Here is a 15,861-nt window from a genome sequence, read left to right on the forward strand (position 1 = left end):
CAAAATAACTCACCACAGCCAATAATGTCTAAATCGCTGGCAACAAAAGTGAGTACACCTCAGTAAAAATGTCCAAATTGGGACCAAAGTGTCAATATTTTGTGTGGCCACCATTATTTTCCAGCACTGCCTTAACCCTCTTGGGCATGGAGTTCACCAGAGCTTCACAGGTTGCCACTGGAGTCCTCTTCCACTCCCCCATGATGACATCATGGAGCTGGTGGATGTTAGAGACCTTCTGCTCCTCCACCTTCCATTTGAGGATGCCCACAGATGCCCAATAGTGTTTATGTATGGAGACATGCTTGGCCAGTCTATCACCTTTACCCTCAGCTTCTTTTACAAGGCAGTGGTCATCTTGGAGGTATGTTTGGGGTTATCATGTTGGAATACTGCTCTGCGGCCCAGTCTCCAAAGGCAGGGGATCATGCTCTGTTTCAGTATGTCACAGTACATGTTGGCATTCATGGTTCCCTCAATGAACTGTAGCTCCCCAGTGATGGCAACACTCATGCAGACCATGACACTCCCACCACCATGCTTAACTGTAAGCAAGACACACTTGCCTTTGTACTCCTCTCTTGGTTGCCACCACACACGCTTCACACCATCTGAACCAAATAAGTTTATCTTCGTCTCATTAGACCACAGGACATGGTTTCAGTAATCCATGTCCTTAGTCTTCTTGTCTTCAGCAAACTGTTTGCGGGCTTTCTTGTGCAATGTCTTTAGAGGAGGCTACCTTCTGGGGTGACAGCCATGCAGAAAAAATTTGATGCTGTGTGCGGCATATGGGCTGAGTACTGACAGCAGGGGCATCGGTAGGGGGTGGCTAGCAGTGGCTGAAGCCCCAAATGTGTTCCTGAAAAGCCCTGAGTCTGGTACATTTATTTTATAATTACTATCCCCGAGTCCCCACGGCCCCGCACTGCGCATGAGCGAGGAGCGTCGGCGGTGCCGCACTGTGCATGACCGAGAAGGAGCATCAGCGGCGCTGCACTGCGCATGACCGGGAAGGAGCGTCGGCGGCGCCGCACTGTGCATGAGCGAGAAGGAGCGAGCGTCGGCCGGCGGGAAGTGTGACGTCAATACCGCATGTGATTGTATCGACGTCACACGTCCCGCCGGCCGCCGACGCTCCTTCTCGCTCATGCGCCGTGGGGACTGGTGGGAGTTATTAATTATAAAATTGTGAGAGAAGGAGCGCGAACGGCGGCAGGAGGGCTTGGTAAGCATAATTAATAACTTAGCTGGAGGCTGGAGCCTGGAGGATTAGCTCTGATCCAACGTTAATCAAGGATCAGTAAAAGCCCAAAAATAGTGCAAATCAGTATTATATCTCTTGTGCCCATAAAGTGCAGAGTGCAAAAAAAAAAAAAATCCTAAAAATATGTGCAAATAGTGCAAAAAAAATGTAATAAAAATTGTATATGCAAAAAACTATGAAAAAAACGGAGCAAAGCAAAGCTGTTTTATATATGCCACATAAGGCTACCAGCTATATAAATAATGCGCTCAGTTAATATGTATCAGTTCACAGGAACCATGAGGTAGATCAAAAACAGATTATAGGTGACTCACCTACCTTATGTGGCATATATAAAACAGCTTTACTTTGCTCAGTTTTTTTCAGTTTTTTGCATATACAATTTTTTTTTTTGCACTATTTGCACATATTTTTGGGATTTTTTATTTTTTACACTTTATGTTTACAAGAGATATACAGTTTTGCACTATTTTTGTACTTTTATTGATCCTTGATTAATGTTGGATGTTCTATACAATATACGATCTTTAAGACACTTATATTCTAGTCCACATTAACCACTTGCCACCCGCCCTTTGTCAAATGATGGTGGCAAAGTGGTTTCAAAATCCTGACTGGACGTCAGGGGGTGCGCATCACGGCGATCATTGTTGTGGGGTGTCAGTCTGACACCCCTCAACTACGATCTCGGTAAAGAGTCTCCGACGGAGACTCTTTACCACGTGATCAGCCGTGTCCAATCACGGCTGATCACAGTGGGATCGGGGATCGGCTGTTCCTCACTCGCGTCTGTCAGACGCGAGTAGAGGAGAGCCGATTGGCTGCTCCTCTGAGAGGGGGGGTCTGTGCTGCACACTGGACCACCAGGGACGCCACCAGACCACCAGGGATGCCCAGCAGCAGGTATGCCACCCTAGACCACCAGGGATGCCAGTCAGTGCCCACGATGTATGCCAATCAGTGCCCACAATGGGCATCACTGATTGGCATCATTATTGTTTGGCACTGATTGGCATCCATCAGTACAATACAATGCCGCCTATCAGTGCCCATCCATGCCCATCTGTGCCACCTATCCATGCCCATCCATGCTGCCTATCCATGCCCATCCGTGCCACCTATCCATGCCAATCTGTGCCAGCTATCCATGCCAATCCGTGCCAATTTGTGCCACCTATCAGTGTCCATCCGTGTCACCCATCAGTGCCACCTATCAGTGCCACATATCAGTGCCCATCAATGCCACCTCATCAGTGCCACTTCATTGGTGCCACCTCATCAGTGCCCATCAGTGCCGCCCCACCAGTGCCCATCAGTGAAGGAGAAAACATACTTATTTACAAAGTTTTTTTAATTTTCTGTATTTTTTTATTTGTTTAGCAAAAAATAAAAACCATAGAGGTGATCAAATACCACCAAAAGAAAGCTCTATTTGTGGGAAAAAAATGAAAAAAAATAATTTGGGTACAGTGTAGCATGACCGCGCAATTGTCATTGAAATTGCAATAGTGCAGAAAGCTCAAAATTGGTCTGGGCGGGAAGGTGTTTAAGTGCCTGGTATTAATGTGGTTAATTTCTTATATTTTATGTATTATTATTTCTATTATTATTTGTTGTTGTCCTTTACTTACCTTTGTGCATTTTGTAATGGCCTGATATAGTACGATCTAGCAGTGTGAGCACACAAGATGGGATTCACTCTCAGACTTTTTAGAGTATATGGTGGGCATCAATACGGGGTAAACTTTCATGCACAGCGTTGGATATTATAATTTAATATACCTAATTCTGTGGGAGGGGATACTCTACTGTATGTTTCTAGTTGTGTTTTTTAATATTAGAGGAGACATAGCGTGACTCTGTCTCTCTCCCACCAATATATTGGATGTTGATGACTTTGTTTTAAGTATAATTAAAATACAACTTATTAAGAAATTTTGTATGCATATTTTTTTAATTGAGTCTAAGTTTACTCTTCTGCCAATGTGTTTAGGTGTGTGCATTGCACAAAGGGAATATGTGTGCGCAATGCCCATGCATATATTCTATTTTTGCTCCCTGCATACGATTAATACTGACTTAAACATACACTACCGTTCAAAAGTTTGGGGTCACATTGAAATGTCCTTATTTTTGAAGGAAAAGCACTGTACTTTTCAATGAAGATAACTTTAAACTAGTCCTAACTTTAAACAAATATACTCTATACATTGCTAATGTGGTAAATGACTATTCTAACTGCAAATGTCTAGTTTTTGGTGCAATATCTACATAGGTGTATAGAGGCCCATTTCCAGCAACTATCACTCCAGTGTTCTAATGGTACAATGTGTTTGCTCATTGGCTCAGAAGGCTAATTGATGATTAGCAAACCCTTGTGCAATCATGTTCACACATCTAAAAACAGTCTAGCTCCTTCCAGAAGCTACAAAACTGACCTTCCTGTGAGCAGATTGAGTTTCTGGAGCATCACATTTGTGGGGTCAATTAAACGCTCAAAATGGCCAGAAAAAGAGAACTTTCATCTGAAACTCAACAGTCTATTCTTGTTCTTAGAAATGAAAGCTATTCCATGCGAGAAATTGCAAAGAAATTGAAGATTTCCTACAACGGTGTGTACTACTCCCTTCAGAGGACAGCACAAACAGGCTCTAACCAGAGTAGAAAAAAAAGTGGGAGGTCGCGTTGCACAACTAAGCAAAAAGATAAGCACATTAGAGTCTCTAGTTTGAGAAACAGACGCCTCACAGGCCCCCAACTGGCATCTTCATTAAATAGTACCCGCAAAACACCAGTGTCAACATCTACAGTGAAGAGGCGGCTGCGGGATTTTGGGCTTCAGGGCAGAGTGGCAAAGAAAAAGCCATATCTGAGACTGGCCAATAAAAGAAAAAGATTAACATGGGCAAAAGAACACAGACATTGGACAGAGGAAGACTGGAAAAAAGTGTTGTGGACGGATGAATCCAAGTTTGAGGTGTTTGGATCACAAAGAAGAACGTTTGTGAGACGCAGAACAAATGAAAAGATGCTGGAAGAATGCCTGACGCCATCTGTTAAGCATGGTGGAGGTAATGTGATGGTCTGGGGTTGCTTTGGTGCTGGTAAGGTGGGAGCTTTGTACAGGGTAAAAGGGATTCTGAATAAGGAAGGCTATCACTCCATTTTGCAACGCCATGCCATACCCAGTGGACAGCGCTTGATTGGAGCCAATTTCATCCTACAACAGGACAATGACCCTAAACACACCTCCAAATTGTGCAAGAACTATTTACAGCAGAAGCAGGCAGCTGGTATTCTATCGGTAATGGAGTGGCCAGCACAGTCACCAGATCTGAACCCCATTGAGCTGTTGTGGGAGCAGCTTGACCGTATGGTACGCCAGAAGTGCCCATCCAACCAATCCAACTTGTGGGAGCTGCTTCTAGAAGTGTGGGGTGCAATTTCTCCAGCTTACCTCAATAAATTAACAGCTAGAATGCCAAAGGTGTGCAATGCTGTAATTGCTGCAAAAGGAGGATTCTTTGACGAAAGCAAAGTTTGATGTAAAAACAATGTTATTTCAAATACAAATCATTATTTCTAACCTTGTCAATGTCTTGACTCTATTTTCTATTCATTTCACAACGTATGGTGGTGAATAAGTGTGACTTTTCATGGAAAACACAAAATTGTTTGGGTGACCCCAAACTTTTGAACGGTAGTGTAGGTATATATAATACTCATCGTAGGTGAGCTCAGTGTATGTCAGTTAGCCAGGTCAGTGTAGTGTATGTATGTCAGGTAGCCGGTAAGGTGAGGTCAGTGTATGTATGTCTGTACTGTCCGTCAGTGTATGTATTTCAGGTAGGTGAGGTCAGTGTGTGTCAGGTAGGTGAGTCATACATTGATGCATCATTGATGGGCAGCACTAGTAAGCCAGGCAACAACCAGCAAGTTAGCTTACCCCCCGCCACACAACCCCATCTCTCTGCCAAACACACCCGCGACACGACCACCCCGAGTCCCCCCGCGGTGCCACTATTGGCCTTTGGGCTGAAGCCCCTGGTCTTTTTGACACCTAGCAACGCCCCTGACTGACAGGCTGACCTCCCAACATCTTTACCCTCTGCAGCAATGCTTGCAGCACTCATACTTCTTTTTCCCAAAGATGACCTCTGCATAGGACGCTAAGCACGTGCACTCAACTTCTTTGGTCGACCATGGAGAACCCTGTTCTGAGTGGAACCTGTCCTGTTAAACTGCTGTATGGTCTTGGCCACCATTCTGCAGCTCAGTTTCAGGGTCTTGGCAATCTTCTTATAACCTAGGGTGTCGTTATGTAGAGCAACAATTCTTTTTTCAGATTCTCTGAGAGTTCTTTGCCATGAGGTACCATGTTGAACTTCCAGTGACCAGTATGAGAGAGTGAGAGCAATAACACCAAATTTAACACACCTGCTCCCCATTCACACCTGAAACATTGTAACACTAACGAGTCACAGGACACCAGAGAGGAAAAGTGGCTAATTGGGCCCATTTTGGACATTTTCACTTAGGGGTGTACTCACTTTTGTTGCCAGCCATTTAGATATTAATGGCTGTGTGTTGAGTTATTTTGAGGGGACAGCAAAGTTACACTGTTATACAAGCTGTACACTCACTATTTTACATTGTAGTCATTTCTTCAGTGTTGTCACATGAAAATATATAATAAAATATTCACAAAAATGTGAGGGGTGTACTCACTTTTGTGAGATACTGTATATATTTGTCTTATACATATCATTATTCCCAATATATATCAACTTGTATTAATATATGAATATCTCTAGCAATAATATTGTAATGTAATACTTGATTATAAAATTTACAATGTAGCTTTTTTGGTCTATCTGCTTTGTATTTTCTTGTTTTATTTGCAGTCTCTAGTAGTAACACTGAATTCCCTGATACTGGCAGTCTGCAAGCCAAGGGTTAATGGCTCAGCTATGTCTTCTGTAGTTTTCTTTCCCCTCCCACTTTCCTCGCCCTTCTAGCTCTATGCAGCAGCTCAGCTTTCTCCCTCCTTCCGCTCCCATGTTCCTCCCCTTCCTGCCATTTTGGCTTTATAAGCCCATCACTTCCGTTCACTGCCTATGCATTTGAAGAAGAGGTCAAAGTTCTTGGAAACATGTCATGCACACCCATTCTCCTGGCATCCACCAGACATTTTGACAGCGGTCATTCTCGTGTGCAGCTTAGAACGCCGCCGCTAATATCCATACTTTGAGCTGGCTGGCTCCCTGTCATCCTCGGCCTCTGTTTGGTCTCAGGTGTTCCCTTTCCATTTTGTGTCATGCTAACTTCAATTTAAATGTGTTGCTTGTTTTAATAAAGTGTTTTTAATTTGATACTGACCTCAGTGCCCTGCTATTCGTTTTTTTCAATAATAAGGTTGAATCGTATAATTAACATTTCTTGTAATTAAATATTATGCATTAACCGATGTGATATTATCACTTACATTTTTTTTTCTAATTAAATGCAAAAAAAAAAAAAGCTAGCTACTAACCTGTCCTACTTCCTGTGCCACTGATCTCTATGGCTTGAGGAGGCAAGCTTGTTAAGGAATCGTCAGATTCTGACATATGCCTGGTCCCCCACCGTGCACTGTGGATCCATCTACCAGCTTTTGCCTGTTACCGCTGTATCCCTTAGTGATGTACAGGTCAAATGGATCAAACCACAGAGAACAGAAGGGGATTAAACATCTGAAAGTCCAAGAAGAGTCAAATGTAGAAGTTTCTTACGGGAAGCTCGTCTCTTCAAGACAGAAACAGTTTTTTTTAATAATGATCAGTCTCTTTAGGGAAAGTGAAAAGCTTTTATATCATATAAATATGTCTCCTCATATGACATCACGTGCCACGGTACATATTTTTATTCTCTGTATTCCTTAATCTGAAATCATTTCTAAAGTCTCTTTGAACTGTGCATAGCTTTTTTTTTAAAACTGGTACATTTATTATTAGGAAGAAAGGAAAATATACATGTTTTTGCATAAAGGCAAGATAATAATCTCCACAATACTGCACAATCCACCCCCCTCGCCTGCAATCATTACGTGTGTGGCCGTGCACTGTGTTGGGCACTGGACCAACAGGTCTCTACCAGGTCCATCACCCCCTCACAAGCACATGACTGGAGCCAGAGGCCCCAATTGGCCTATTTCATAATGTCCTCAGGCACAGAGCACTGCACCCTGAACCCTCCCACCCTGCGATACCAGTGAATCAACACTCGGCTTCTGGTCCCACCCCAGCCAATCATGACAGGAGGCCGAAGACCCAGAACCCAGAAAGAAGACTGGTTCAACACAGAAGCCGTGGCACAGGGCACCAGGAGAGTCGTGAGTGCTGGAGGGCTCTGCCCATAGGGTGAGTGCCCATGCCCCCCCCCCCCCCCCCCCAAATCCTCCAGCACCAGCCACCACTGCTTATCAGTGTCAGCAGATCATATGTAATAGGCTCAGTTTACAAATGATAATGCAACTTAGGGACATTATTCCGGCTTGATGCAGCTTCATACTATGTTATATGGATCTGAAAACTTTATGACAACATGCCTCTATTGCATAATGCCCACAATTCTGTAATAATTTAGTCATCATCTTGTAAGCCCTATGTATTGTACAAATCTTAGTAACACACAGAACCCACATTTCAGATCAGATCTTTGATTGGTTGATATAGTTTTGAATTAGTGAGGAGCAAACTGATTTACAAATCAGGTATATCAGCAAATCACCGATTTCCTGATTAGTCTGAAGACATGCAGACAGATTTGACCAATCAGCTGTGAATTATACAATCACAAAGCACGATTTCTGATCTGTAGGTTGACAGCTCTGAATTTATATACACTAGGTAGAATAAAAAATGTGTGCAGCGCTTATTATCTTGATTATTTTGTCACTTAAACATAACTGAGCATCAAACAGCAAAAAAAAAAAATGTACACTTAGGATAAACCTATAATGAGAGAGTAATAAAGGCTGCCACTGCTATCCTTTCAGAAAATGCTAGATGTCTGTCTGTCATTCTGACCATCTGGATTCAATACTTTTAATCAATAATCCAGAACAAGAGTGCAGATAAGGACCTCTTTCCAGAAAAGCATACATGTTCCAGGTCACTAACTCAAAGTATTAGAGCTAGTTGGTCTGCATTAGAGCCATATGACTAGCATGTTCACAATGTTAAAAAAAGCATTTCCTCTGGCATAAAAGTTCCACTTTAAATTGTAGACAGAAATATAAAGAACATCACTGATCCCATACAGCAGTGGTAATCAACCCTGTCCTCAGGGCCCGCTAACAGGCCAGGTTTTATGTATTACCTTAGGGAGATGCAGACTTGAATACTGCAATCACTGAGCAGCAAATGATATTACCTGTGATGTATTTTAGTTATCTTGTAAATCTGACCTGTTAGTGGGCCCTGAGGACAGGGTTGATGACCACTGCCATACAGAATCAAATGCACTGTGGATATAATAAAAAAAAATCTTTCGCTTTATTACACACACAAAAAAAAAAAAAAGTTCAGGCTGTGTTCACACTGCAGCACATTCCGGCTCACAGCAGTGATCCGGTATGTCCCCATTCACCGTTTCAGGTCCAATTTCAGCCTAAAGTTTTGGCTGAATTCGGACCTGAAATCGATCAAAAGACACACAGGACTCCTGTGCAATTCACACCAGAGCCGCTGCGGAGATGTGTGAACCAGCTTCATAGAGCGCCGGTCACAACCTCCTGCTATGCGAATTGGATGCGGGGAAACCGGCATCCAATTCGTAACAGTGTGAACCCAGCCTCAATGTGGCATTATATGAAAGACCTGGAAATCGTATATATTTTGAATAGTGCCATTACTGCATAGTGAGCAATGCCCTCAAACAAAATACCTGGTCTAGAGAAGGCCATGAAGTAGTATGTTTTAAGCACATGCATGATATGGATGCAATTATTATAGTCAGCTATGATAATCCTTACAACTAACAGCAGTACACAAATAATATGCATACAGCACATTTAGACTTCTTTATACCACAAATAACAATGGGCAATATGCAGGAAGCCAAGCCTGCCTATCATACATCATCTTTCTTTTGGATCACTACTAAGTGTAGTCAAGGTGAAAGCTGACTGAAGGTTGGTGCACTTAAACATGATCCATGCCCTTTTTCTGCCTTGAAAACAAGTATCTGTTCAGCATCTATGCTTAACATCCATACGCTAAACAGATGTATACAACTTAGTCAAACCAAGTACATTTCTGAAAGTTTTGTTTGGTTTTCAGAGTCTAAAAACTAAAAATTAACAACAAGCAATACAGAAACCAAGTGACATGATGATTATCTCTCACTTCCAAACTCAACCACATTGACACAATAAAAGAAAATTCGTTAACTTACCTTAAGCATTAATGTTATTCAGCTTGCAAGTGATGTAAAATAAAGCAGTTTTTTAATTTAATCAGCCAAAAACATATCTTAGGGCTGTCCTTTAATTCTTCTTATTTAAGGATGGAATTTGTCCCTATTCCCCCTACGGAGTGACAGTGTCTGGGGACAGAGTATGCCAAGAATAGTCTTGTCTTTGGGCTCCCAGTTGCAGCACATCCCTTTTCCCGAGTTGTATATCTCCACGTTTTGTTTGTGCCATTCCCTTTTCTTGGTTATTTGATGTGTTTTTGTTTGCTGAATAGAATATAATAGCGGGGGGTGAAAAATTCCCATTCACGCTAAAAGAAAAGACATTTGAAAAAGAAGATTAATGAACTATTTAGACTGAAACATGCATGAAGCTATTTTAAGCACCAAACAGATGATTGAACCTAGAAATCTGAATAAAAATCAAAGCAAAATGGAAACTGGGACATCAACAAGAAGATTCTCTGTTATCATTTTTAATGAATGAACTATCATGCAGATGTGATGCATGCAGCAGTGATATTTAATGAGAGTTAAACATAATGGAAGGAACTCATTTTGAAAAGTCTGCAGTTTCAGGTAATGCAAAGGTACCCATGTGTGTATGCAAAAAGCACTAGGCCTAAGTAAAGCTGTCACAAATATGGCATGTTTAATTTCAGCATATACAGTGCCTTGAAAAATTATTCATACCCCTTGAAATTGTCCACATTTTATCATGTTACAACCAAAAACATATATGTATTTTATTGGGATTTTATGTGATAGGCCAACACAAATGGGGTTATTTACTAAAGGAAAATCCACTTTGCACTGCAAGTGCACTTGAAAGTGCACTAAAAGTAAGTAAAGTCACTGTAGATCCAAGGGGGGTATAAAGATCCGAAATGAAGTCGCTGTAGATCTGAGGGGGGCATGCAAGGAAACTAAAAAACAGCATTTTAGCTTGCACATGATTGGATGATAAAATCAGCAGAGCTTCCCCTCACACCCCCCCGCACATCTAGAGAGTGACATCTTTGCCCATTCTTTTTTGCAAAATAGCTCAAGCTCTGTCAGATTGGATGGAGAGCATCTGTGAACAGCAATTTTCAAGTCTGGCCACAGATTCTCAATTGGACTTATGTCTGGACTTTGACTGGGCCATTCTAACACATGTGTATGTTTTGATCTAAACCATTCCATTGTAGTTCTGGCTGTATGTTTAGGGTCGTTGTCCTGCTGGAAGGTGAAGCTCCATCCCAGTCTCAAGTCTTTTGCAGACTCTTTTGCAGACTCTAACGGGTTTTCTTCTAATGCCGCGTACACATGATCAGACTATCAGGCGGACTTGGACAATCCGCTTGTGTGTGGGCTCCGGCGGACTTTTTCTTTCCAAAGTTAGAAAGGAGTTTTGACTCAAAATTGTCCACCGGACTCGGCAGTCCGGCGGACAATCCGGCCATCTGTGTGCTAGTCTGCCGGACTTTTGAAATGAATGGACTTGCCCACACATGGAGAAAAATCCGCGGCTCCAGGCTCCAGGTTCCAGGTAGATGGGACTTGCGAAGGAGGTCAATGTTTCGCCGCCTTCATCTGCGAGATTGACACCTCACTAGCTCCGTCACCTGGGGAAAAATGAACTGACTTTTCTCCGTGTGTGGGCAAGACCGTTCATTTCAAAAGTCTGGCGTACTCCCGCCATAGTCCGCCGGAAAAGTTTGGTCGCGTGTGGGCAGGTCCGCTTGCCCTGTATTTGGCTCCATCCATCTTCCCATCAACTCTGACCAGCTTCCCTGTCCCTGCTGAATAAAAGCATCCCCACAACATGATGCTTCCACCATGTTTCACGGTGGGGGAGGTATGTTCAGAGTGATGTGCAGTGTTAATTTTCCACCACACATAGCATTTTGCTTTTAGGCCAAAAAGTTAAATTTTGGTCTCATCTGATCAGAGCATCTTGTTTGCTGTGTCCCCCACATGGCTTTTCACAAACTGCAAACAGGACTTCTTATGGCTTTCTTTCAACAATGGTGTTCTTGGTAACGCTTCCGCAAAGGCCAGATTTGTGGGGTGCACAACCAATAGTTGTCCTTTGGACAGATCCTCCCACCTGAGTTTTGAATCTCTGCAACTCGCCCAGAGTTAACATGGGCCTCCTGGCTGCTTCTCTGATTAATGTTCTCCTTGCTTGGTCTGTCAGTTTTGGCGGACGGCCATGTCTTGGTAGGTTTGCAGTTGTGCCATACTCTGTTTTCGGATGATGATGGATTGAATAGTGCTCGGTGAGATGTTCAAAGCTTCGGATGTTTTTTCATAACCTAACCCTGCTTTAAAGTTCACAACTTTATCCCTGACCAGTCTGGTGTGTTCCTTGGCCTTTATGATGCTGTTTGCTCACTAAGGTTCTCTAACAAACTTCTGAGGGCTTCACAGAACAGTTGTATTTATACTGAGATTAAATGGCACACAGGTGGACTCTATTTACTAATTAGGTGACTTATGAAGGCAATTGGTTCCACTAGATTTTAGTCAGGGGTATCAGATTAAAGGGGGCTGAATACAAATGCACGCCACACTTTTCACATATTTATTTGTAAACAGTTTGGAAAACCATTTATCATTTTCCTTTCACTTCATAATTATGTGCCATTTTGTGTTGGTCTATCACATAAAATCCAAATAAAATACTAAATATTTACGTTTTTGGTTGTAACATGACAAAATGTGTAAAATTTCAAGGGGTCTGAATAGTTTTTCAAGGCACTGTAGGTTAGATGCATAAGCAGAGATAGAGGTAGGTGAATTTATATACTAATCATACTTTTCTTGAAAAAGTCTAGCTGGGTACCATCCCTTCTGCTTTCCTGGGAGACAGTGAGACCACTAATAGAATTATACAAATTAAGTTGAGATTTGCATATTATGTTAGATGCCTTTATCCTTGTCTATTAATGTGTTCATTACCTGCTCAGTTTGAATTGTCTTGGTTTGCCAACAGGTTTGCCTCATAGTAGTATCCAACGCTTGTGATTTTTACATAAACATATTCAGATCAGGCACATAAATATTTCTCAGTACATCTTTCCCTAATATTTTTGCCCAAATATTTACAGATCTTAACTTTGATCCCATTGGCGCCAGCCATACACAAAAATCCAGCCTCTCAGTGCCTGGTTCTTAGAGCTGAGAGGCCACATATTTGGGTTAACTGCCCCCAATACACCTGTGCCAAAATCGCACACACTGTGCGGTCCCCGCACAGTTACCGTCACTTTACCTATAGCTCATGATCGCTCCTTGTGGCAGTTGTGCAATCTTAAGCTGCTCCCCACCTACCTGTCATAAACCTCTTAAAGGGCCAGGAGGTACTGGCGCCAAGGAGTTATAACATTTTAGCTCCAGCACTCAGTGGCACTTCTCTGCACTTCCGGTTTGAGAGCACACACTGAGTTCTTCAGAAGAAACAGCTAACAAGAGACAATCTCCTGTAGCTGTCAATCCACTCTCTTAAAGGGGGGAAGAGCAGGAGAGTGGGATATTATTATTATACAGGATTTATATAACGTTGACACAGCACTTTACAACATAAGGGCAGACAGTACAATTACAATACAATTTAATACAGTAGGAATCAGAGAGCCCAGCTTTGTACAGCTTACACTCTAAGAGGGAGGGTCAAGAGATACAAAAGATAATAACTGCGGGAGATGGGCTGATGGAGAAAATAAATATACAGTTGTTAGGTGGGGCTGGATAGGCTTCTCTGAAGAGATGAGTTTTCAGGGATCGTCTGAAAGTGGACAGAGTAGGAGATAGTTGGACAGATTGGGGTAGAGAGTTCCAGAAGTTGGGAGAGGCTCTGGAGAAGTCCTGGAGTTGAGCGTGGGATCAGGTCACAAGGGAGCTAGAGAGCAGGAGGTCTTGGGAGGAATGAAAAGAACAATTTGGTGGATATTTTGAGACTATTTTCGTGATTTAGTCGGGGACAGAGTTGTGGATGGCTTTGTAAGTTATTGCCAGTATCTTGAATTTAATTTGTTGGGTGAGCGGAAGTTAGTGGAGGGATTGGCAGAGAGGGGTAGCAGACACTAAGAGATTTGTAAGGTGGATGAGCCTGGCAGCAGCATTCATGACAGACTGGAGGGGGATAGCCTATTTAAAGGTAAACAAATCAGTAGGGAGTTTCAGTAGTCAAGGCAAGAGATGACCAGGGAGTAAATTAGAAGCTTAGTGGTGTCATTGGTTAGGATGGGGCATATTTTGGAGATGTTGCAGAGGTTGAGGGGGCAAGCTTTGTATATGGGGCTGAAAGGATAATTCAGAGTCCAGGATTATATCTAGGACCTTGGCATGGGTGCGACAGTCATTGATTTTGACAGAGAAATCAGGGGAAGGGGCATGTAGTGGGGAAATATTATGAGCTCAGTTTTGGATAGATTGAGTTTGAGGAAGTGATGTGGCATTGAGGCTGATATGTCCGTTAGTAAATTGGTGATACTTGGGGAGACTGATGGAATGAGCTGGGGGGTAGAGAGATATATTTGGTTGTCATCAGCATAGAAATGGTATTGAAAACCGTGGGAGGCTATCAGCTGACCCAGGAAGGGGGTGTAGATTGAGAATAGGAGAGGTCCAGGAAAAGAACCTTGGGGGACCCCAACAGAGAAAGGAAGAGGAGAGGAGGAAGTAGAACTGTAAGCGACACTGAAGGTGCAGTGGGATAGATGGGATGAGAACCAGCAAAGAGTACAATCATGGATATGAAAGGAGATTGAGGAGGAGGGGGTGGTCCACTATGTCAAAGGCAGCAGAGAGGCCAAGGAGGAGTCGTACAGAGTAGTGTACGTGGGTTTTAGCCGTTAGTAGGTTTTTTGTGAGTTTTTAAGGAGAGCAGTTGCCGTGGAGTGTTGAGGGCAAAATCCGGATTGACTTCCTAAGCTGTGTGTTTGTGTTGACACACACACAGTGTAGGACATTCAGCTCTAGCATTTAGGAGCGTGTAATGCAAGGACCGCTTCATACTCCATCGGACTCTAGATAGGAAAGGATCCACCCTGAGCTGAGCAACAGCTCTAGTGGCAAAGTTTAACCACTTCAGCTCCGGACCAATAAACACCTTAAGGACCAGAGGTCTTTTTGCAATTTCGCACTGCGCTGCTTTAACTGGTAATTGCGCGGTCATGCAATATTGCACCCAAACGAAATTTGCGTCCTTTTCTTCCCACAAATAGAGCTTTCTTTTGATGGTATTTGATTGCCTCTGCGATTTTTTTTTTTTGCGATATAAATGGAAAAAGAGCGAAAATTTTGAAAAAAAAAGATATTTTCTTCTTTTTGTTATAAGAAAAATCGAATAAACTAAATTTTAGTCATATATTGAGGGCAAAATTTATTCAGCCACATGTCTTTAGTAAAAAAAATGTCAATAAGCGTATATTTTTTGGTTTGCGCAAAAGTTATAGCGTCTACAAACTAGAGTACATTTTCTGGAATTTACACAGCTTTTAATTTATGACTGCCGATCTCATTTCTTGAGGTGCTAAAATGGCAGGGCAGTACAAATCCCCCCCAAATGACCCCATTTTGGAAAGTAGACACCCCAAGGAAATTGCTGATGGGTATGTTGAGCCCATTGAATATTTATTTTTTTTGTCCTAAGGGATTGAATAATGACAAAAAAAAAAAAAATTTTTTTACAAAAAGTTGTCACTAAATGATATATTGCTCACACATGCCATGGTTATATGTGGAATTGCACCCCAAAATATATTCCGCTACTTCTCCCGAGTATGGCGATACCACGTGTGTGGGACTTTTTGGGAGTCTAGTCACGCACGGCACCCCGAAAACCAATCACCACCTTCAGGATTTCTAAGGGTGCAAATTTTTGATTTAACTCCTCACTACCTATCACAGTTTCGAAGGCCATAAAATGCCAAAATAGCACAAAACCCCCCAAAATGACCCCATTTTGGAAAGTAGACACCCCAAGCTATTTACTGAGAGGCATGTTGAGTCCATGGAATATTTTATATTTTGCCACAAGTTGCGGGAATATTACAAACTTTTTTTTTTTTGCACCAAGTTGTCACTAAATGATATATTGCTCACACATGCTATGGGCATATGTGAAATGACACCCCAAAATACATTCTGCT

At 42.4% G+C, this 15,861-nt stretch overlaps 1 long non-coding RNA gene across 2 annotated transcripts in view; it reads right to left on the bottom strand.

Moving 5' to 3' along the window:
- LOC143988382 (uncharacterized) overlaps positions 1 to 15,861 on the bottom strand; it is a 949,733-nt gene that overhangs the window by 909,429 nt on the left and 24,443 nt on the right. For both annotated transcript variants that reach the window (XR_013276841.1, XR_013276842.1), the window contains exon 2: positions 9,704 to 10,032. This is a non-coding gene — a long non-coding RNA (uncharacterized LOC143988382). The remainder of the gene's footprint in view (positions 1 to 9,703; positions 10,033 to 15,861) is intronic.

This window comes from Lithobates pipiens, unplaced genomic scaffold (assembly GCF_037356315.1).
Source record: "Lithobates pipiens isolate NorthernLeopardFrog02 unplaced genomic scaffold, aLitPip1_a1.2 Scaffold_18, whole genome shotgun sequence".
NCBI lineage: Eukaryota > Metazoa > Chordata > Amphibia > Anura > Ranidae > Lithobates > Lithobates pipiens.